This window comes from Heterodontus francisci, chromosome 15, assembly GCF_036365525.1.
Source record: "Heterodontus francisci isolate sHetFra1 chromosome 15, sHetFra1.hap1, whole genome shotgun sequence".
Lineage (NCBI taxonomy): Eukaryota > Metazoa > Chordata > Chondrichthyes > Heterodontiformes > Heterodontidae > Heterodontus > Heterodontus francisci.
In genome coordinates this window covers 12214819-12238767 of record NC_090385.1, presented here as the reverse complement: position 1 = coordinate 12238767, position 23949 = coordinate 12214819, and the positions used below count along the sequence as shown (strand labels likewise).

At 41.6% G+C, this 23949-nt stretch overlaps 1 protein-coding gene across 4 annotated transcripts in view; it reads right to left on the bottom strand.

The window, feature by feature from the left end:
- Positions 1 to 23949, bottom strand: part of aff2 (AF4/FMR2 family, member 2) — a 455862-nt gene that overhangs the window by 376929 nt on the left and 54984 nt on the right. For 2 of the 4 annotated variants that reach the window (XM_068047115.1, XM_068047114.1), the window contains exon 2: positions 10796 to 10881. The exons of the other annotated variants lie outside the window; for them this stretch is intronic. The gene's annotated coding sequence lies outside the window, so the exon portion shown is untranslated. The remainder of the gene's footprint in view (positions 1 to 10795; positions 10882 to 23949) is intronic. 4 annotated transcript variants of the gene reach the window in all.

The window sequence follows — 23949 nt, the reverse complement described above, 5'->3', positions numbered from 1 at the left end:
CCGACCTCTTTGACAATACATATTATGACAGATGACCAAAAGTTAAGACAGAAAAACACAACATGCCAGTATTATACCAATTAGATGAGGCAAATCTCCCGACGAAAATACTATTGGCATAAATGAAGCAATAAGCTAACATTTGTATCAAAGATACAAAAGCAAAATATGGCAGATGCTGGAACTCTGAAACAAAAACAGGAAATGTTGGAAATACTCAGCAGGTCTAGCAGCTGAGTTAAAAAGGGTCTCTCTCGCCCCAGATGCTGCCAGACCTGCTGGGTATTTCCAGCATTTTCTGTTTTTATTTGTATCAGAGAGCTACTTCAGCATGCAGTGATACCATATCATTACTAAACTGCATTGTGAAAATCCTGAGGCAAAGCCTGGCCTAATCCGAGAGTGAAGTGGTCTGAATTTAAACACATTGTGGTCCAGAGTCAGGTTGGGCCCTGACTCCACACTTGCACTTTAACCCGTGACTTCACTTTGCACAGAGGTTGCCAACTATGGTGGAAATGCACCTTCTTCTTTCACGCTAAAGCCTGGCTACCCGACCTGAACCCGAGTAGACCTGACGACACGCATCGGGTTCGGGTCGAAATTCCGAGTCCAGCATTCGGGCTCGGGTCGGGTCACTGCTTCCGGGAACACATGGGATCAGGCTTACCCATGATTCTCCACAACTCCAGCTGCAGGAATAGTGTGCTGCCGGAACAGATGAAGGAGACTCGTGTTGAGTCGGGTTGGGCGTGAAGAAAAAATTAAAGGGCTTGGGCTCGGGTCGGGTTCGGGTTGGCCGTGGTCAGGTTGGGCCAGGTCGGGTTTTAACTTGATACCCGAGCCAGGCTTTATTTCACGCACTGCATCGGTTTTCCTTGTTTAAAGATAATGAGGCATTCCCTTAAAATTTCTAAAAATATTCAAATTGATTTGGAGGAATTTAACTGAAAGTGCTTTAAAAAAATATACACTGTTATCAATGGCTGTGTCAGTGCAGTACTTCATTTATTCCAGCTGTATTTAAAAAAATGGAGAAAGACTTGCCTTTAAGTAGCGCCTGCTATGACCTCAGGACATCCCAAAGTGCTCCACAGCCAACGGAGTACTTCAGAAGGGTAGTCACAGTTGTAATGTAGGAAATGCAGCAGCACAGCAAGCTCCCAAAAACGAAAATGTGATAATGTGCAGATAATCTGTTTTAGGTTTTGGTTGACGGATAAATATTGGCCAAACAAGAGACTTGCCTCATTTCATTGGTACAATACCAGTTTGTTGTGGTTTTCTATCCATATATTAGCTTTACTTTTTATTGCCTCATTTCTTGGCATGCATTCATTGCTTCTTTTTCAGCTCCCATTCTCTTAAACTTCTTTACTCATTTTATTTCCACTCTTGTCTCCAACTGTTTGCAGAATTTTAATGCTTCCATAAGTTTAACAAGATGTAACAGTTTAAAACTTCTTAGTTCAACTGTGGCATTTGCTGATTAGACAGGCTGCCATACAATTCCCTTCCCCAATGAATACAAATGTGGGACTGGATGAGGCGAAAGCCTTATGTAAAACAGGGCCAGGGAGTTAGAGCACTGTGCTGCGGAGTTGGAGTGTGTTCCTGGTGCTGTTCTGTTTGGCATGAAAGTTACTGAACCATCTTGGCAGAACAAAGCAAGGCCCAGCCAGCTCTTTGTTACTATTCAGCAAAGTGTTTAAAGGCTTGAATTTTCGCTCCGCGAAATAATGCATCTATTTTCGGCTGAAGTGAATGCTGTTCACAATTAGTTAGACACTGCAAAAAGGAAAATTAGCATAACATCAGTTTTAACATGTTCCAATTCTGGCCTCTTGCACATCCCAAATTTTCATCGCTCCACCATTGGCAGCCAAGCTTTCAGCTGCCTCAGCCCTAAGCTCTGGAATTCCATCCCTAAACCTCTCCATCTCTTTACCTTTCTCTCTCCTCTTTTAAGGTGTTCCTTAAAACTTTAACCAAGCTTTCAGCCATCTGTCCGAACATGTCCTTACATGGTGCAGTGTCAAATTTTGTCCAATTACACTCCTGTGATGCAACTTGGGGCATTTTATTACATTAAAAGGTGCTATCCAGGTGCAAGTTGTTGCTGTTCTTGTTGCTTCACCGTTCAAAGATTTCATTAGAGGGTTTTTCATCTGCAGGGGTGACCGTAGCAGTGAAGGTAATACACTGACTACACCAACACCATGTTTCTATATAGGAGCATCATGAACCTTTGGATGAATAATTTAAAATGTACTGGGCAAGTTAGATTTTACTTGAATCGTAGCACTTCATAACTTAGAAAATTGCAGGTCCACAAGAAACGTATTGGCCCAGATTTTGCATTAATAACGATGAGACTCACAGCACTCCCCGTTACAATGGAGTAAAACAGACAGCAACTTCCAGAGTCCACATATGTACAACCAAACACAGAAATCAGGAAGCTGCTGTCCAATTTGTCTCGCTCCTCCACTACAGCAGTACCTCCCCAAGAGACTCAGCATTGAATTTTTCTTTTTATGTTCTGTTCATTCAAGGGGTGTAGGCATCGCTGGCAAGGGCCATCCCTACTTTCCCTTGAGAAGGTGGCAATTAGCCATCTTCTTCAATACAACTTAGTGGCTTGCTTGGCCATTTCAGAGGGCAGTTAAAAGTCAAACACATTGCTGTGGGTCTAGAGTCACATAGAAGTCAGACTGGGTAAGGACAGCAGATTTCCTTCCCTAAAGGACACTACCGAACCAAACGGGATTTTACGACATTCCAGTGGTTTCATGGTCACCATTACTGAAATTAGTCTTTTATTACAGATTTATTTAATTAACTGAATTTAAATTCCCCATCTACTTTGGTGGGATTTGAACTTTTGTCACTAGATTATTAGCCCAGGCCACTGGGTTACTAGTCTAGAAACATAACCACTATGGTGCCATATACTGAGCCAATAGATAGCCACTCAGCATGCCAGAAAAAAAGTTAGGGCTGATACATTCAAGTGCAAGTGAATTTTTAATGTTGCGATAAATCTTAAGTAATGTCAAACAATGTCTCTAGCACTGAAAATATAATTTTACGAATTTGGAGACTCTTTCCCGCAGAACTTGATTATTGCTGAAGATTTTTAATGAAAATTTGCTTTTACTTTTTCTTTCTGTCCTTTTTATCTCTCTCTTTTAATTCCATCTTTCTTTCCCTCTCTTTATTTTGTTTTCTGTAAATGATTTTACAATGAATTAAATATTCTAATTCATACTCCCTGGTTTAGACTCCGTGTGGCATTTACTCCTGCAGCACAGAAGGAGGCCGATCGCACTTGTGAAAGAGCTCTTTGGAAGACTAATCCAATAATTTCCACAACACTCACCCTGCCCCTGCCCTATTTAATCCATAGCCCTGCAAATTCTTCCTGTTCAGGTATATAGCCTATTATCTATTGAATCTGCTTGCACCGCCCTTTCAGGCAGTACATTCCAGATCATAACCTCTGTGTTTTTAATCACCTGTCGTTATATTTCGCTCTGCAGCTCCATGTCAATTGTTGTCTGATTTACGCTCCTGTGAAGCGTCTTGGAACGTTTTATTTCATGAACGTTGCTGAAGAAATACAGGTTGTTATTCTTCAAAGCCAAAAAATGTACTAAAATGTTTCTAAAATGTTTAGATGTTTCTAAAAATGCATGCTGTGAGTATATGATCATTGATTATTAATTTTTCAAGTGTGCACATCTTGGGAGTTATTCCTTTCCCTCCAATTAAGATTCTGTTTGAATTCAGGTGCCACGTACATCATCAACAGATCGCCCTTGTTTGCCATGCACATTAAATGTTGCACAGTATCTTTCTCTAAAGGTCTGTTCCTTGGACAGGAGATATGGCTACAGTGTTACACAATAAGGCTTTTATACACAGCTATGGCTGACTGATGTCAGCTAGGGGAGCATGAAAATCTAGATCAGAGTGGATAATTGCTACACAAATCATCGCTCAATCATACCCTAATAGATCAGTCCCACTGGACAATACACTGATTGTACTATACAATTCTTAGGCGCGCCCCACGAATAAAACAAGAGACTCGAGTCAAGGCAATGTTTATTTATAAATGATTATTGTTGTGCATCAAATACATTTGTGTTCCTTATGGGAAAAAATTTAGTGGAATTTACAACAACAATTTTCATTTATATAGCACTGTTAACAAGGTGCTTCACAGGAGTGTTATCAGACAAAATTTAACACCGAGCCCTATAAGGAGATATTATTACAGGTGAAAGTGCCAGATTTGAAGGAACATCTTAAAGGAGGAGAGGGAGGTAGAGAGACGAAGAGGTTTAGGGAGGGAATTCCAGAGATTAGGGCCCAGACAGCTGAAGGCACAGCCCCAATGGTGCAACGATGGAAATCAGGGTTGCGCAAGAGGCCAAAATTGGAGGAGTGAAATCTCAGAGGCTTGTACGGCCGGAGGAGATTTCAGAGATAGAATGAGTTATTGCTTGTGCATTTCAATATTTACTGTAGAATTTCTATAGTGTGTAGGCAGAGGCAATACTATTTAAATCAGTTGCTTTCCGAAAGCAATTGCCTGTGCGTAAACACTGCAGCCAGCTTCCCTATGGCCTCTGTTCCAGTACTGGGCTACAAAGCTGGCATTCAGTAGCAGCTGTGGCTCAGTAGGTAGCACTCTTGCCCCTAAGTCAGGAATGTTGTGGGACATGGGACCACCCTAAGAAGGGACCACCTTAAGAGTGGACCACCTTAAGAGCTGTAAGTGAAGGTCACCAGAGGAAGTGATGTCATGTCACAAATGTTCAGAGAGTTGTTGGTGTAATCCGACAGAGAGTGATGAGTTTAGATGTGGCTCCTGAGTAGATGTTTGTATATATATATATATATATATATATTTATATATATATATATATATGTTCTAGTTGAAGTATAATAAAAACCCACGTTTTCTTTGGATATTACTTGTAGTCCTGTGAATCTTACAATAGTTCACATATCAAAGGAACAAGTAATTTTACAAGGTGGTCATTGGTTCAAGCCCCACTTGAGAGACTTGGGGCACACAACCTGCACTGGTGTACTGAGGGAGGTGGGTTTCTCAAACTTCTGGTAATGCAGGTTTTTACACACGTGCATTTCTGGGACACATTTCAATGGAGAGTATAAAGAAGAAACAGCCACTTTAAATTTGCTGAAAGGAACTTCTAATTAACCTCAAGATGCCCCGAAGAGGCATCTATAACTACTGCAATATGATGTTGTGGTCATAAACGGCAGCTTGCACACAACTCCTGCCTAGTTATGCATTTTAAAGAGTGTTATGCTCCTGTCCTTATAAAACAGCATATTCTTTGACTAACTAGAATAGTCTTATAATCACTGAAGTTTAGAGGAATTAGAGGTGATCTGTTTGAAATTTATAAAATTCTTAAGAGGGTTTAACATGGTCGATGCTGAGAGGCTGTTTCTCCTGGTTGGAGAGTCAAGAACTAGGGGTCATGGTCTTAGGATAAGAGGTTGATCATTTAAGACTGAGATGAGGACAAAGTCCTTCACTCAGCAGATTGTGAATCATTGGAATTCTCTACCTCAGAGGGCTGTGGGTGCTCAGTTATTGAGTATATTCAAGACTGAGATCAATAGATTTTTGGACACTATGAGAAGCAGAGGATATGGGGATACAGCAGGAACGTGGAGGTGATGTAGAAGTTCAGCCATGCGCCTAATGAAGGCAGAGCAGGCTTGAGGGGCCATAAGGCCTACTCCAGCTCCTATTTCTTATGTTCTTACTGTAAGCACTGCCACAGGAGTGTGCTATTGAAAGTAAGTATTTTTGAAGTGTAGTCACTGTTGTAACGTAGGAAATGCAGTTTGTGCACAGCAAGCTCCCACAAACCGCAATGTGACCACCTGAGATGGCAGCCAGATCCTTGGTTTATTGTCTGATCTGAAAGTAATCAAATAAGATACTTCTTTCCTGGAGAACTAAAAACTGCCCTTAGGCATTCTCGCTTCAAAATCACGAAGAACAGCTCCCAGAGGTAATCACTTATATTTGTTGATTAAAAACAGCAAATAATATTGGTGATTTGTACAAATGGGAGTTTAGCTCGACCAGTTCTGACCTAAAATGGCAGTCGGGGTCTTATTTACATCATAGGAGCCCCCCCCCCCCGCCCGATTTCCATTTTAAAAAGACTCCATAGCCTGAAATAGATAGGCTCTTTGGACACCCTGCATGAGGACCCTTTTCAAAATGGTGCTGAACACATCGCAGGTGTTAATTAGGCATTGAGGTTCCTGGACCCTGACAAAGGGATGCAAAATTGACCCCAAAGAGTAATGAAAATCTGGAACTCCCTCCTGCACAAGTCTGTGGATGCTTCGTCAATTAAAATTTCCAAGACTGAGATTGATAGATTTTTGTTAGGTAAGGATGTCAAGGGATATAGAGCAAAGTAGGGTAAATGGAGCTGTGGTACAGATCAGCCATGAATGACTAACTGAATGGCGGAATAGGCTCGAGGTGCCGAACGGTCTCCTCCTGTTCTTATGTTCCTACACAGGCTATGGGTTCTCTACATGACCAGTGCAGCCCTTAATCCAGATCTCCTAAAAGGTTAAAGCACCTCAACCTTCCACTCATATTCAGAAGGTCTGAATTCACTGCCAGCCACCCTTTGCTTCAACCCATGGAACTCTTTGCAAACATTCCGACTTCAATTCCTTGTCTTAGGTGTTTAAATGCAAAGATTTCCATTGTTTGCCCAGCTAGAGTTGTTGCAGCATACTTCACACTCTAGACTATTGGAGATCTATGATGTGCCCATTTCTACTTAATACAATTCCACTGGGGTCAGGTTAATGGGTTCTACATTGTGACGTTACCCTGTGTGATTAGGGCTGCTAACACACCAGGATTGGTACTGAGTCTACAAGAATTGAGGATTAATCTCGCGGATTCTACTGGCAGCAACACCAAGGAGAAAAACCAAATAAAAAATGTTCTTTTCATTTTCATTGACCATTTTCATATATTAATTGTAAATATATTGGAGATGGGGGAAATAGCTGTTTTGACTGATGGTCAAGATTAATCCAGTTGGGTAAAAAAAGAGGCTGTTCCCTTTGCAATTGGCTGTGGAGGATGGACCAATGGTGGGAATGTGGGGGCAGGGCAGCTTGGGCGGGAGGCATGAAATGAAACTTCCAGTTGGCAACCTTATATTTGATGTATAAAATGTTTATCTGTTAATTGTATATCAATTGTTTGATTATATGCAGGTGGAGGGTATTAATTGGGGTCTTACTTGAGCACTTAAAAGCAGACACTTACTGAGACTGGTGGAGGGTTTTCAGTGAGGAGCTACATGTGTGTAATCGTTTTACTCTGTGCAATAAAAGTGAAACTGAGTAAAGATAGGCTCCAGCATTATCCTTCCATAACAAGCCTTTTGGAATTTAACATAAAACACTCCATCTCATCTACATAAATATTGATATGTAATGATTTACAGCATTACACAGCAACATACCATGAGATTTTGATCTATATCAAAAGTCCCGGTACTTGAGCGCTTTGTAAAATAGAAAGTTTGCATGCTCCCATTGTACTTTACACTGTTACATAAACCTAGTGTAACTGAAAGGCTTTCATTAAAATAATAACAATCGTCCAAAAATGTCAGAACTTAATCTGTTACAATAGGTATACATTATGAATAAAGAGGTATGGAGTTCTGATGATTGTTGACTTATGATGATGCTAAAAGGTAAAATGTTAACAAACATGAGATAAGTGCATTTGTCATCATCCTCATAATTGCACCTTTTTTGATGATATAATTCATGCAAAAATGATGTTCGTTGTGCACTTGCATTTTCCCAGTGAGAAGAGCTTTTTAAAGTGCATTGGGGATGCCAAACACCAAAATTGAATTAATGAAAACTAATCAAGTGCTGTTTACTTTATAAAAAGACCGCTGCCGATCTGAATCATCTGAATCTGAAAGAGACCATTTGGCCCATTGAGTCTGTGCCAGTTCTTCTGAACAGCAATCCAGTTAGTCCCATTCCCCCACTCTTTCCCCATATCCCTGCAATTATTTTTTCCCTCTGTATCATTTTGGCAAATTACTCCCTTACACCTTGGTCTAAAACCTGTGAAACACAAAGCATTTTTACAGCTAATTTTGCTATAGCCATCTTAAGTTGCATTCATTCTTCCCACCTGTTAAGTAGGTTTTAGTCTTCAAGTATTATATGTTTTGTGCCTTCGGCTACTGGAGCCTTTGCTGGTCTATCTGCCTCTTAAGGTCATGGCTGATTAAGTCTATTATTATTCTATAAAGACAGTGAACAATCAGATAACAGCACTCTTACCAATGCTAGTCACCACAAAATGAAGCACCTTTCGAGCCAATTGCACACAATGACATTGATGAGAACATGTAAATACTTGCTAGGTATTTTGGTTCAATGTGTTACTGCTTTTCTTACAAAATTGTTGCCAAAAGCCCTGGCACAATTTGGTCATAACTCCAAATCAGGGAATAATGGCATTTAAAGTTAATTGGCCGAATGCACATCAGTTTTGGTTGAATGAAGATTTGATGTGAAGTGAAACTATTATTGATTATAGTATAGGGATTACTGTTGGGAATGTTAGCGCATGGATGCTTAAACCATATTCATAAACTTAGTTGTGACATTACCCCACTTAAGATAAATGATTTAACACTCACATTAAAATAACGAATTGAGGAATGTCATGTGAACACATTATTCAGTCATGCACTAGCATCACCAGCAGTTCTTTCTCAGGTTGTATATCTTATCATCAGGAGAATAATCCTCAGAACAACTTGTTAAAAGTACTTGTTCAAATTCAGTACATTTTAACTAGACTAATGTGAGCAAATGCAACAACCAATTTGCGCACAAGAACCCAGCAACAGCAATGAGATAACTGACTAGTTAATGATTGATTAACTTGTTTATGGTAGTATTGGGCGAGGGAGGAATGTTAGCCAATAGTCCAGGAGTTTTCCCCTGCTCCTCTTCAAATAGTGCCATGGGATCATCAGCATCTTCCTGAGAGGGAAGGCGGGGCTTCGCTTTCATGCCTCATCCGAAAGAGAGCACCTCCACAGTGCAGCACTCCCTCAGCATTGGCACTGGGAATGCTTGGTACTCAAGTTGCTAGAGTGTGACTTGACACAAAATCTTCAGGGTCAGAAATGACATTGTTCTTATGGAAACAAGGCTGACGCTTTGGGATAATTTTAACCTAGTCTGCCCAGTAAGAGACTGGTACGATTGGATTGGTCGTCCATTTTCTATTAGGGCAGTAAATTCCCCATAAGATGAGCAGTCATTCTGAATGGGTTGGTTTCAAACCGGGCGGCTAAGGTGATATCCTAAACAAATTAAATCAAATTGAAAATAGGCAAGCTGGTGCCCGAATGCAGCTCTTTTTAAATGCTCTGTCATAAACCGGAATAGAATATGCTATAATGTGGTTTGACAAAGCTAGTAATGGGCTTCCGAGGCACAAATCATGACTTGAAATTGTTGTTTTTGGCTGGCATTCCGACTGCCTGATTTTGCAGATGCATTTTATCATTTTGGAAGACCAGCCCACTGGATGGAACACAGCACGACCTAACAACTAAGAACAGACAAGACATTCTTCTAGACCTCTCAAATATATACATTTCCCAGGCCAAAGGTAAGGCTTGCACAGGGATGTTCTCCACTTCCAGAAACTGGTGTCTAAATCTCACCAATTCTTTTTATTAGTTTTAATGGCAATGAATAGAAACACTAATTAACTTCAGTTTTCCTTTGATGGAAGCCTCAGAGTAGCATTTTCCTCATCTCACTAGCAGACACAAGCGCAGTAATGCTTATTCTGTAGCTCTCACGTAGTTCAATAACTGCCCATGCAGTTTGTATTGAAAATTGTATTCTATTCTATTCTATTGATTGATTCTATTCCTCAAACTTGTAGTGATTTATTCCACCTGCACCAATAAGGTTTGCAATTTTCCATAATGAGGAATGAAGTATAGAGTTGAGCAGTACATTGGGGCATTTTGCTGCTCATGTCTAAGTGACCCGTCACTGGTTCAAACATCAGTGAACAAAGTACAGTAAACAGTTTACAAGTCCTGAGGATAGAGCACAGGATGGGTCTGTAGTCTTCAGTCGAGGCTGTTCTGCACTGCACCTTTGTCACAAAAAGGGGAGCCATGTAATGCAATAATTGATGCAAAGCTCACATTGGCTGGAAATTCTGCCAACACGTCTTTGCAGCTCCACTGTTGAATCAGCAGACAATTTAATTCCCACTTGGTTAATTTAATTCCCCTCTTTGGAAAAAAACCCCGCCCTATCATTCTCTCCAAGCTTGTTAACAAAGATCTCAATAACGTCGGTAGATTTCTTTCCAAAAAGGTGTTGTTACCAGTTGCAGTCCCTTTTTTTTTAGGGGGTGGGCAGCAGTGTTGTGTGGGGGGTATGTTTGGAATAGTGCAGTAAGGAAACAGATCGACTTCTTTCCTGATTTATCACCACCTGCTGCCATTGCCATTAAACTGCAATTGAAAGCATTGCACATTAATGCCAGCCTAGGTGGTGCCTGCAAGGATAATAATCCTTAGGTGGCATTCAACTTAAATACACAGCGCGAAAAATTCTCATATCTATAAGCTGTCTTTAATATATTATGTCCTGCTTTGCACGGACTTCCTGTAAGCGTTACACTTACTTCCTGTCACACTTTAGCTGTCACACTTCAGCCGTCAACTTTAGCGTATCCTCTGACTCACCATAAGCAATGCCACGGGAGATCTTCTAGTATATAAAAAGAACATAAAACAATTTTCAAATTAGAAATGATGACAATAAAATCACTTACCTTCCGTTACCTCATAGGGATGCATTTTCTGATCAGTGTTCCCTCTGTGCGAGTGCGATACATTAACTATAGGCAAGCAGGGATTAAGCCATTTAAAACAGAATGGTTTAACTCCACCTGCAAGAATGTACGGTGTGAGCACATTAAGCGATCGCAGATCGGAAAATCCACCCTGTAAATAGTCTTTAATTTATGCCTGTAAAATCGACAAAGGCCATTTGGATCAAACCTACACAACAATTGGCCAGTCTGCTTTATTTCATGGAGTCTTGCCCAGTAGAGACGTTACAGCAGAGTAGACTAATCATCCAAAAGGAATGCACTCACTTTATCTGTAGGTTGTGACATTAGGAAAAGCCTGGCAGCTTTTGAGGCCTTGCTGCCACTGGGAGGAACATTGTACGTGAGCACTTGCCACATCCTGAGTAAAAGTGAATTGTCAACAAACATTTCCTGTGTCAGAGGCCTTTCCCACACTGACTATGGCTTCTGTTACAAAGACAGCTACTGCTGAGAGGTCAATACAACTGGAGTGAGATGTGACAAAAGCACCAAAGTACAGCTTCCTTTTTGTCACAAATGAAATATCCACTATTTGCTGAATGACCATTTACTTCAAGCACTTACTGGATTGAAATGTCTCAGTCCTACTGAAATGACAGTTACAGAAATCAGATGTTATCCTGGTTGCTGAACTTAATCATAGACCCATAGAGCAAAAAAGGAGGCCATTCAGCCTATTGGGCCTGCGCTGGCTCTTTGAAAGAGCTATGCAACTAATCCCGCTCCCCTGCTGCTCTACCACCCTCCCCCCCCCCCCCCCCCCATAGCCTTACAAATCCTTCCTTTTCAAATATTTATCCAATTCCCTTTTGAAAATTACCATTGAATCTGCTTCCACTGCCCTTTCAGGCAGCGTATTCCAGATGACAACAACTCACTGCGTAATCATCAATAGATTCAGATTAGTGGCTTTAACTGGGCAGAGTAGCTGTTTCAAGCTGGTCCCTTTTTACAGCAGCTCTTTCCCATCTGCTTGCTGAGTCTTTCTGCTCCGCATGCACAAATGATTATTTGTTAAACATATTTAAAATTGATACCATGTGGGGTTATCTATAAAGATCCGTTGTGTTGCTAAATTACATGCATAAAGCACTTTGCAAAGTGCAATCTCAGGCACACTTGGCATTGAAAGTCATATGTGAAAAAACAACTAATGTATCTGGTTATTTAAATGCCCACAGATGCAAACATTCAAAAAAGCCAACTTGCAGGTGAGACAGTGTCCACAGTAAAACGCGAGAACTCTCAGCTACCGATTGGAAACCTAAATAACAAGCGGAACACCCCATCATCTATTCTGTCGAGTTCAGTGCTCAAAACTGTAATCTTGCTGTTAAGATTATAGCTGGTGTTACGATGCACTCAGCAAATTCAAACTGATTCCCAGACAGGGTCTTCTGGTGCTTTAAGAGCTTGTTAGTCTTATGGATTATAGAATCACAGAATCATAAAATGGTTACAGCACAGAAGACCATTCTGCCCGTCGTGTCCGTGCCGGCTCTCGACAAGAGCAACTTGGCTAGTCCCATGTGTCTCTCCCTTTTCCCTTGGGCCCTGTAAATCTTTTCTCCTCAGGTTATGCTCGTGCGCCCTTGCATTGATGCACAACCCAAACCATTTAGTGTCAGTGTAAAAGTAGCAGTATAACTACAGCCTCTATTTATACCTCTTCCTAGGCTCATACAGAGAGAGAGAGAGAGAGAGAGAGAGAGAGAGAGAAAGGTAAAACAGAAGGAGGCCATTCAGCTCATCAAACCTGTGCCAACTCTCTGAAATAGCTACCAATTAGTCCCACTCCCCTGCTCTTTGAGGCAGTGGATTCCAGATCACAACAACTCACTAAATAAATAACAATTGCTCCTCATCTTTCTCCTCTGTTTTCTTTGGCCACTATCTTAGATCTGCATCATCTGGTTACTGGCCCTTTTGCCAACGGAAACAGTTTCTCACTATTTACTCTATCAAAACCCCTCATAATTTTGAACAACTCTATTAAGTCTTTCTCTGCTCTAAGGAAAACAATCCCAGCTTCTCCAATCTCTCCGCATAACTGAAGTCCCTCAGCCCTGGTACCACTCTGGAAAATCTCTTCCATCCCTTGTTCAAGGCCTTGATGTCCTTCCTAAAGTATAGAGCCCATATTTGGACACAGTATTCCAGCTGAAACCTAACTAGTGATTTATTGATTACCATCTTTTCTGCTGTTATTTTCTGTTTGTGGATACCATACTTCATTTACAAACCATATGTCTAATCTTATGACTTCTTGTGTATCTATGTGGTCACATTTGCATATGGATGTGAGTGAAAGGTCATCCAAACCACCCCACGAGATATGGATCTCAGACTCAATTACTTTTACCCCATATCTTTAACAAATGCACTCTTTACTGTTACTGATTCTGTGATACATTTACAGGATCTCTGCACATATAGGAATAGTTGTCTTTATTCATAGGTTGAATATTCTTAAAAACGAGCAAAATGTCATTATCCGGCAGCATTTGTAAAGAAAAGGAAGACTTCTGTAAATGATTAAACTTAAGGCAGAGTGCAAAATCATATCTTAAACCAAAACACAGAAAATTAATCAAATGATAGGGCCTCTCTGAATTAGTCATTTGAAACTGAGCACACTGAACAGTCAAGCTTATCCAAAGGACATGACAAATATATCTGTGTTTAATGTTTCTGTTGTAATTCCATGAATGCAGACTTCTTTTTTTTGTGTCAGTAAACTGTTTATTTCTGAATTTCTATGTTGTCACTGCTTAATATGCAGCAGAACAGCAAAGACAGCAGTAATGTGTATTTAGGTAAAGCATTACCCCCGAGTAACATATTGTTTGATCTTACAGATAGCTGCCACTTTAAAGATCAAACAAATCTCTTGCGCGTTTTACAAGGCACTGCTAAATCCTAACCCCTGGCTAAGAAAAGTAGTTCCACATGGCAACATAAAGCTGAGCCAAGTTGAGCCTAAGCAAGGACAAAATATGGCTATATTCACTGGTTCCAGTCAAAGGCAGGAGGTCCAAGTTAGCAGAGAAAAGGCGCAGAATGTGTGGTGCTGAATTACTCTGACGGTGCATTTCACACATTATATTCATTCAAACATTTCATTTTCCTTTGCTAACAAATGCAAGTCAGCATGCAGTTCAGAAGTTGTTTACAGTCGAAAACCACATTTGTAAATTTATAGATGTGCTAGCAGCCAGGATCATCATTGCGGCAAAGTAGACTGCGACATGTCTCTTACTGCTTGATATCGCTACTGCCTGAATGAACACTTAACTCGTAAAATAACACTTCCCCTACAACAGCAGATCTGCCATTATGGACGGAAAAGCTTCGGCCATCATTAATTCTTTCAAACACGAATCAATGGCAAGAAATCATAGCAGACCCAGAGGACCAGAGACGGAAAAGTTCTAAGAAGATCTTTCCGCCTTTTAATAAGGAGAAACTGTTTCCAGTGGCAGGAGGGTCGGTAACCAGAGGACACAGATTTTAGATAATTGGCACAAAAAAACCAGAGGGGAGATGAGGAGGTTTTTTTTTTATGCAGAGAGTTGTCATCTGGAATGAACTGCCTGAAAGGGCAGTGGAATCAGATTCAATAGTGAAATTGGAGATTTACTTGAAAAGGAAAAAAAATTGCAGGACTCGGGGGGGGCGGTGCGTGGGGGGGCGTGGGGGGGAAGAGCAGGGCAGTGGGACTAATTGGATAGCTCTTTCACAGAGCTGGCCCATGCACATTCCTTCTGTGCTGTAAGATTCTATGATTCTGGATATTCCACCCGCTTTCCCTTGACATTAAAAATGATACTTCACAATTCTATAATTATCAGTTTACAGAGGCTGGATCAGAACCATGAGAAGCTTCCAGCTTTGCATTCAATTTACCTTTTTATCAAACCTGTCTGTCATTATTGCCACTACACTATTTAGAGTGTGTTGTTTGCAGGGAAGGATGTTAGTGCTCGTCTCCCAAGAATATATGTGCATAGCCACAGACTCACAGCACTTGTGCGTGTTCGACGTACATCAAATATTTTTTTAGGCAGCACTAAGTGTACATCTGAGGGTTTCTCTAATGTTGTTTCTTTTTAGTTAGGCTTTCTAAAGTTAGTGATTTTAAGTAGAATTATTAAAGGGTTCACCTGGTGATGCAGAGCAGTTGCACACTGCTACCACATGGAGGACCATCATAGTTAAACTCCCAGGGTGTTACAGCACAAAAATAAAATACCCCCTAGGGTAAATGAGGGAGCAAAAGCCAAAACTGGTCTTCTGCACCTCTGAGCAGTGACTTGTAGAACAGACAGAAATTTGCAATCAGAATAGGTCCCCGGCCTACCACCTCAGCAGGTGACTGATCAGTGCCGGGACTCAGTGGGTAGCACTCTTCATTCTGGGCCAGAAGATTGTGAGTTTAAGTCCCACTCCAGACATTTGGGTGCAAAATCTAGGCTGACATGCCCAGCGCAATACTGTGAGAGTGCTGCACTGTCGGAGGTGCTGTCTTTTGGATGAGATGTTAAACCAAGGCCTATCTGCTCTCTGGGGTGGATGTTTAAGTTTCCATGAAACTATTGGAAGAAGTGCAGAGGGGTTCTGGCCAATATTTATCCCTCAATCAGCATCATTAAAACAGATTATCTGGTCATTACCACATTGCAGTTTTTGGGAAATTGCTGTGTGCAGATTTGCTGTGTTTCCTACATTATAACAGTGGCTACACTCCTACAGCACTTCATTAGCTTTAAAGCTCCGTAGAATGTCCTGAATTCATGAAAAGTACCATATAAATGCAATTCTTTCAAGCATTACAATACATTCTGAAGGATAAGTGCTTTGCTTTTTGTAAGCACCACACAACAGAGCCTCATGCATCATGGGTAAAGTCTAAATCAACATTTCCATTAATCCTTATGTATCTTAAGCTGCAAGTTCCAACAGATCTTATTGTCCTAAATTTTACGATTTATTCATTAATGAGGTAACAGGAAGAAGAAAAGGCTCATCAAAACCTCTGGTACCACAGCATTCAAACAGAACAAACCTACAAGCAAGAAATGCCAGCACAGATAGAGCTGCATCACCTAGGCTTCGTGGATGGGAATAGTAGTCTCTCTCTCCTCCTTTAAGACCTATATGACCTGCCTCTTAAGTTCTTTATATCCCTGACATAATCCACCCCTTTATGATGGCTTTGTGAATGGAAAATGTGATTCATACACCAATGTGAGTGACTGGTTACTAAGAAGCAAACAATTATGAGGAGCGCTAGTGTGATATTTTCAGTCGGGTCTCTTCGTGCCTCTTTTATTAAACTATGAGTAACGTGAATGTGATCAGTAGTGCACGGGTAGATCTGTAATCTCCTTTGGCTCTACAAGCCTCACAGATCTCTATGCTCTTCCAATTCTGACCTTTTGCACATCCCAATTTCCTTTGCTCCACTACTGATTTCTTTTTCCAAAAATATACTTCATACAAAAAAATTTGTAAAAATACATTGTATAACTGGTCAAATTTGACATTCCACAAAGTGCAATACAGATCAGGTTCTTTTAGTACAGTATATAAGGTGCCTCACTGCACTTGCCATTACAGGTTATATTTACAATGTGCAATATTTACAATAGACATTTCATGTCGAACATTCTCTGGTGCATACAGCCCGGGGGTTTTACATGGGTTCCAGCCCCTCGGTATACTATGTTAGGAGGACCTTACACAGTGTCCTTTCCCTATTGAGCTTTTGTGGCAGCTGCCCCAAGCTTTAGTGCGTCCCTCAGCACATAGTACTCAACCTTGGAATATGCCAGTGTGCAACACTCGGTCGTCAACAGCTCCTTGCACTGGAAGATTAACAGGTTTCATGCAGACCAAAGAGCTTCTTTCACCGAGTTGATGGTCCTCCAGCAGCAGTTGATGTTCATCTCAGTGTGCGTACCTGGAAACAGCCCGTAGAGCACTGAGTACTGCATTTTGCAGCTGCTCAGGATGAACCTCAATAAAAACCAGTGCATCTCTTTTGTTCCACCATTGATGGCTGTGCCTTCAAGTGCCTAGGCCCTAAGCTCTGAAATTCTCTCCCTAAACCTCTCTGTCTCTCTACCTCTCTCTCTCCTCCTTTAAGACCTGTATGACCTGCTCAAAACCTACATTCTTGACAGCTCGATGTCAAAGTTCATCTGATAACGCTCCTGCAAAGCCCTTGGGATGTTTTAATCCAGTAAAGGCACAATATAAAGGCAAGCAGTTGTTGTTGTATCTCAACAGGGGGATTTGGATTTGAATCCAAGTTTTGATGTATGATTGCCACCAAACTATCTTCCAATTCTGGCCTCTTGCACATCCCCAATTTTAATCATTCCACTATCGGCAGCTGTGCCTTTAAACTCATGTGCCCCAAATTCTGGAAGTCCCTCCTTAAACCTCTCCATCTCTCCACCACTCTTTCAACAACAGCAACTTGCATTTATATAGCACCTTTAATATAATAAAACATCCCAAAGCATTTACAGAAGATGGATAGAACGAAATATGGCACTGAGACACATGAGGAGATATTAAGGAGGATAAGCAAAAGCTTGGTCAAAGAGGTAGGTTTTAAGGAGAGTCTTCAAGGAGGAGAGAGAGGTAGAGAGATGGAGAGGGAATTCCAGAGCTCAGGGCCTCCGCAGCTGAAGAGACGGCCACCAATGGTGGAGCCATTAAATTTGAGGAAGCTCAAGAGGACTGAATTAAAGGAGTGCAGATACCTCGGAGGGACTGGAAGAAATTACAGCAATAGGAGGAGGTGAGGCATTGAGGGATTTGAAAACAAGCATGAGAATTTTAAAATGGAGGTGTTGCCTAACCTGGAGCCAGAGTAGGTCAGCAAGCACAGGGGTGATGGGTGAATGGAGTTTGGCATGAGGTAGGACACAGGCAGCAAAGTTTTGGATGGCCTCAAATTTACAGAGGGTAGAACAAACGAGGCTGGTCAGGAGTGCATTGGAATAGCCAAGTCTATACTCCAGTCCTGTTCTAAGACACTCCTTAAAACCTACCTCTTTGGCCAAGCTTTTGGTTACCTACCTTAAAATCCCTTTATGTGACACAGTATCAAATTTTGTTTGATAACACTCCTGTGAAGTGCCTGAAGGTGTTTTACTATGTTAAAGGCGCTATGTAAATGCAAGTCATTATTGTTGGTGTTATTGAATAAGCTTTGACTGCCTCAGTCAATAGCCTGGGGATCTGTGAGGTAAGTCTTTTTCTCTAATACACAAGCAAATTCCCAAGCAGATCAGTGAGTGAGTTGCTCTAACTGTATCCACAGATATATTTGCTGAGTGGACCATCCAACCATCCTCACCAAAAATGGTGGTTAACACAGGAGGATGGAACTAGGAGCAAGTGGGCAACAATTATAGTTATCAGCAGCACTTATAAGAAATTGCATACCTTTGTATTTTAGTGTGAATGTGCTTGTGTGGAAGGATCCATAAGTACGGTCATTTTGGGTTAATATGCTTCTAAAAGCTTGAGAGGTTTTGCGGGATAAAGAAGTTCAAGGAGATTTTCTTGGTTCTAATTCAATTTAAAAATGTATTAAATCTCTCAGAACAATTCACTACCTGAAGGAATGAGACTGCAGTTTCAAATGCTTCCTTTCTGGGCCAGAGAGATTGATTAGATTGCATTAAAAATTATCACATTGTTAAAGGATTCTTACGCTATTATTTATAAGACTATTTTCTGCGGCGAGTTTAATGGGCAATTAATGTGCAAATCCGCAAGTTCTTGAAAGTGATTGGGAGGCTAAGCGTAAGATGCTATTTGTGTGAAGCAAACGTGCAGCAGGGTAAATCGAACACCAATCTCTGGAGATTCGTGATTCCCGGCGTATCTCTTAATCCCCTGAATTTGCTGGTGTGATTTGTGTGTTAATAACGGCATGTGTTGTTCACACACTGTTACTGTTCCAGCAAGATTCGGCCCAGAGCCTACATTATATTGTAATTAAATCAAATGGGGGAACCAAATTATTTTAGTTTGCCTATCTATAGAATGGCATCAAAAAGAAATACTGTAACGTTTTCCAGGGGGATTTGAGTTAATTAATAAAACATTAGAAAATGTCCAAGTATTTGTTTCTGCATCTGCTTACAACCATTCAGTACAAATGCACGCGTTCTGAAGGAAAGCCATTCATATTCATTTAATCTAAAAGCTTCTGACTTCACTTATCAGCTAGCTTGCAGTAAATGGTACAAAGACTGGGGAATCTAATTATAATCTTTTTTTTCTCTCTGTGCTGATAACAGCACTTGGGCCATCATGAGGCAGTTTATCTGCAGACAGCATCCGCATTGACACTGGAGGGTCGTCTGTAGCAGTTAATGTGTAGCTGTAGCCTCTGCCCGTTTAAGCACTGCTGTCACAGCCACGAGTGTCAACTTCTTGACATTGCAGCCCACAAGATTGTGACGCTGCCTGTGACACCCATCGCAGTAATCAGCTGGATCGAGAGTGCGTGGCAGGCTGCAGGATTGATGGCATTAAACAATAAGTGAAACAAGATGCCTGCACTGCCCTTAGCCCTGACATAATGAGAAAAACATCACTCAAGTTTGTTAAAACCTCTTTCAACCACGACCTGTTTTTTTCTCCCTCCCTGTCACATCTTAAAGTGAAGTCTTTCTCTTTATATTAATGAGGAATTCCAGGAGTGTAAACAAAGCAAGATGCTAACAACGGAGTTGTGCTAATAGCAGTTTTAAGTATGGTTCAACAACATGCATAAGATTGTCGCATCAGTGTCTGTCCGTGATATTTTAATATTTGAAAGCATGTAACTTGAGCGTACAAATTATGAAAAAAATCTGGCCAAAGAAATGTCACCAACAGGGTTATTTCCTGACTGACTGCCTGTTCATCATGTTCCGTGAGCAATAAAGCTGAAACAGTCAATCTCCTTTTTGAATCCTATCTCTTGCGCTTCCTGCAGGGGCCTCGCAGTTTATGATTCATATTCAGAAAGCTGCCTGCTTGCAGTCCTTGGGGGAATCCAAATTAATGAACTCACGCTCTTACACCACAACTCAGTCTTTATTGGAGTGAGAAAGGCACAGTCTGTTCGTGGCAGCTCTTTAATTTCTTGTAATTAACCCTGGTAAGAATTAACAGTGGCGGCAGCAAATTAAGAAAACCGCAGAACCCCAACTAAATGCCCGGGCGCCATTTTTATTTTCCCATACTAATATCAACCAATTATTTGGACGAAGGCAGCAGATGCTGGGAAAATCTTCACTTCCAGATCACACACACCATTCTCAACTTGGGCATTTATCAACATTTCCTCATCACCTCTGGGTCAAAAGTCCTGGGACTCCCTATCTAACAGCACTGTGCAAGCACCTTCACCACACAGGACTGCAGCAGTTCAAGAAGGCAGCGGCTCACCACCACCATCTCAAGGACAACTAGGGGATGGGCTACAAATGCCGGCCTTGCCAGTGATGCCCACAACCCATGCATGAAGATATTAATTGGTAAAGCATGAACTGCTACACAGCGGAATGCCAGAAGTCAGGGAAACATCTGATCATTTTGGCTGCCTCCTTTCTAAAGCCAGTTGAGCATCTTAGCTGCTGCCAAGTAAACGCAGATCAAAAAAAAAAATTACATTTCATCAACTTTTGAAAGGAAGCCGGGCAGGGAGATTTGCATGTGTCACTTGAATTGGAAACTGACACAGCTTTCGACCTGTTACATTTTAGGAAGTGGAGCTAACTGATGCAAATTGCCTGCCCACACAAGTTAAGCCATTTGAGGCTTGTTCGTGGCTGTTTTGGAGCATGTTTTGTTTGGATGCATCAGTCTTTTAAAAAATAGCACCGTTTAAATCCAAACACAACTTTTGGTACAATAATGATGTCAGTTGTCTGATTTGCAGCCATGCTGCATGTGCGGAGGTAACAAATGACCCTTTGAATGCAGGAAACTCTTTTCCATACCCAGCTAGCTTGTTGTATTGCAATTTATTTTTTATTTCTATCTGATAGTCAGATTCCTGACATATAGGGCTGGATGTTAACAGCCCTCCAATGTCGGGGTTCGTGGCGGGAAGGGGGCCTGGAAAATACCTCCAGGAGAGGCCCGCCAAGGGCCTCGACATCGGGTAGGCCGGACCCCATATTACCAGTGGTGGTGAGGCTTCATGGTGACCCCCAAGCTGCTCGGCTTCGGGAACCTAATTAAAATATTTAAATAAATGTTAATTACTGAATAATTACTTACCTCGTCGCAACAGCGTCCAGCTCCAATATTCCGGCTGGTTGTCGGAACTCTGTGCCTTTGGATCTTCGCTCGGAGATCCGAGGTGGAACACTGGTGGGGAGGGGGGAGGAGTGAAGTTTTCAGGTTGGCGGGGGGGGGGGGGGGGCGGCGGGAACAGCAATAAATAACGTGATTAATGGAGGGGATGGTGGGAAGGCGGTGAAGGTTAAAGGTTCTCAACTTTGTGGGGGTGAAGGTCGGGATCGCGAGATTATTTTTTTTGGGGGGGGAGAGGGCATTTAATAAATAAATTAGTCATTGAGGAACTTTGAAAAAATGTTTAACTTTAATTTTTAAAATATTGAACTTTTAAAAGTTTAAATGCTTCAGAAGGGCCTGGAGCCCTTTAAAAATGGCTCTGGCACCTGCACGGTGACACTGGACGCCATTGCCGGGGATAAAGTGCCCGCCCCCGATGACATCATCGGGAGTGAGCCTTCCGTCCCCTCCATGTAAATGAGCCGCCGTGCTAAATAACGCGGTGGTTCAGTGGTGCACATAACGCACGTACGCCGCACTGTTTTTGAAACTCGCCACTGGCGAGCTGAAAAAATTCAGCACATAATGTCATACGATCTGCCCCATCAATGTGGGCCCTGCTGGTCTGATATTTGGCAATTTAGTAAAATAGGGATGATATTTGTTGATTGATTAGAGGCGGATGATCTTTGGTAGTCCTTTTTTTTAAAAATTCGTTTATGGGACGTAAGCATTGCTGGGAAGGCCAACATTTGTTGCCCATCCGTAATTGCCCTTGAGCAGGTGGTCGTGAACTGCCTTCTTGAACCGCTGCAGTTCATGTGGTGTAGGCAAACCCACAGTGCTGTTAGGAAGGGAGTTCCAGGATTTTGACCCAGTGATGCAGAAGGAGCAGCGATGAATTTCCAAGTCATGATGGTGTGCAATTTAGAGGAGAACTTGCTGATGGTGGTGTTACTGTGCATCCGTTACCCTCGTTCTACTAGGTAGTAGAGGTCGCAGGTTTGGAAGGTGCTACTGAAGAAGCCTTGGCGCGTCCAGTGGAAATGAGGGACAGTGTTTGGTGATCTAGTGTAGTTTTATATACAGTGTCCTGGCATTCCAGGAACACAAAGAGAGTTAGTTGATCTGTAACTGGCTAATATTTGGCAAACTGTTGGGGTGAGTTGTTTGGGGGAATGTGCATCTCTCCACCTCACTGAGATTTCAGATCCGATCATGGGCCAAAGCATCCCCACCACGACCACCTCCATCCAACCACCCCCTACGCCTCCACCACAAAAACCCTGAATGCTCACCCTTAGCAGAGCAGTGTAAAAGTAGAGTGGTCTGATGTTGCTTTCTTTCCTTTGAAGATAGTATGTCACAAGGCATATTGTAGAAGAGGCTTGCAAACCTGTGAGTTTATAAGATTAAGGGGTAATCTAATTGAGGGGTTTAAGATGTTTAAAGGATTTGAAGAGGTCGATATGGTGTTGGGTCATTTCCAGGCCCATCCATTAAACAAGCTACAGCCTTTTCCTGCTTTGTGACAACATTATAAAAGTCTGACAAAAGCTCATCGACCTGAAATGTTAACTCTGTTTCTCTCTCCACACTTGCTGCCAGACCTGCTGAGTATTTCCAGCATTTTCTGTTGTTATTTCCAATTTCCAACATCCATATTTGTATTATGAAAGATGTCTTTGTACCACACTCTCTTCCTGAGTGATTTACACCTATTAAGTAGGGAGCCCAAAAACAAAAGCATGATTACAGGCCGCCAAAGGAAAGAGGGCAGGTAATTTACTCATCGTTTTATTACAGTATGGAAACAAAAGACAATTATGTTTTATTGTTGAAAAACGATGGCAGCACTGTCGGATGACAAAGCAATTACATTTGCAATTTTTATTATTTGCCTTATTTTATTGCCTTTACTCCGAAGCTGTTGCCAAAGCGAATTCATGTCACTAATAAATTATTAAATTGCTGAAGCCCAGCAATTACTACTCGTGATATTAGCACAGGGGCTTTTCCATGTCCCCAATTTTAATTGTCATTTAAGAGCCAGTGGAAACATCCGTTACAAAGGCGGATGGAGTGCTCCTGCTGTTATCTCACAAGCAGCAATTTCTAAGAATTAATTTTTAACACTTCCTCTGTTTCCTCTCAGTCATTTGCCCTACAAGTTTCTTGTTTATTGACATTCCCCTCTTAAGCTCTCCTCCCAATTCCCTTGCTGTATGCCCAACAGTCATGAAACGATTTGCTCAGAGAGAGAGGGAGATTATCAGTTGCATAACCTGGTTATGGCCGTATTAATTCTTTTTTCTCTGATACTAAACCATAAACAATAGGCACAACACACCCATCTCACAAAATGAGATGGAGGGTACAGGAAAGGACAGTGAAAGCCCTGCTTGGGCACAGCAGTTATCTCCCCATTTACAGTCTTGAATTGCTTCAGTTGACATTTTGACATTAAAGATTCCACGTAGTCTCTAGCTGTAAATTCACTTTCACTATGAATTCACAGCTTTAGAAGCAAGCTTATATGATTTCTTGCCATTCTGGCAACATTTTCTCCTCTATTAGTGCTGCTAAACCCGACACATCCCCGTCTGCTAAAGGCCCACTGTTTC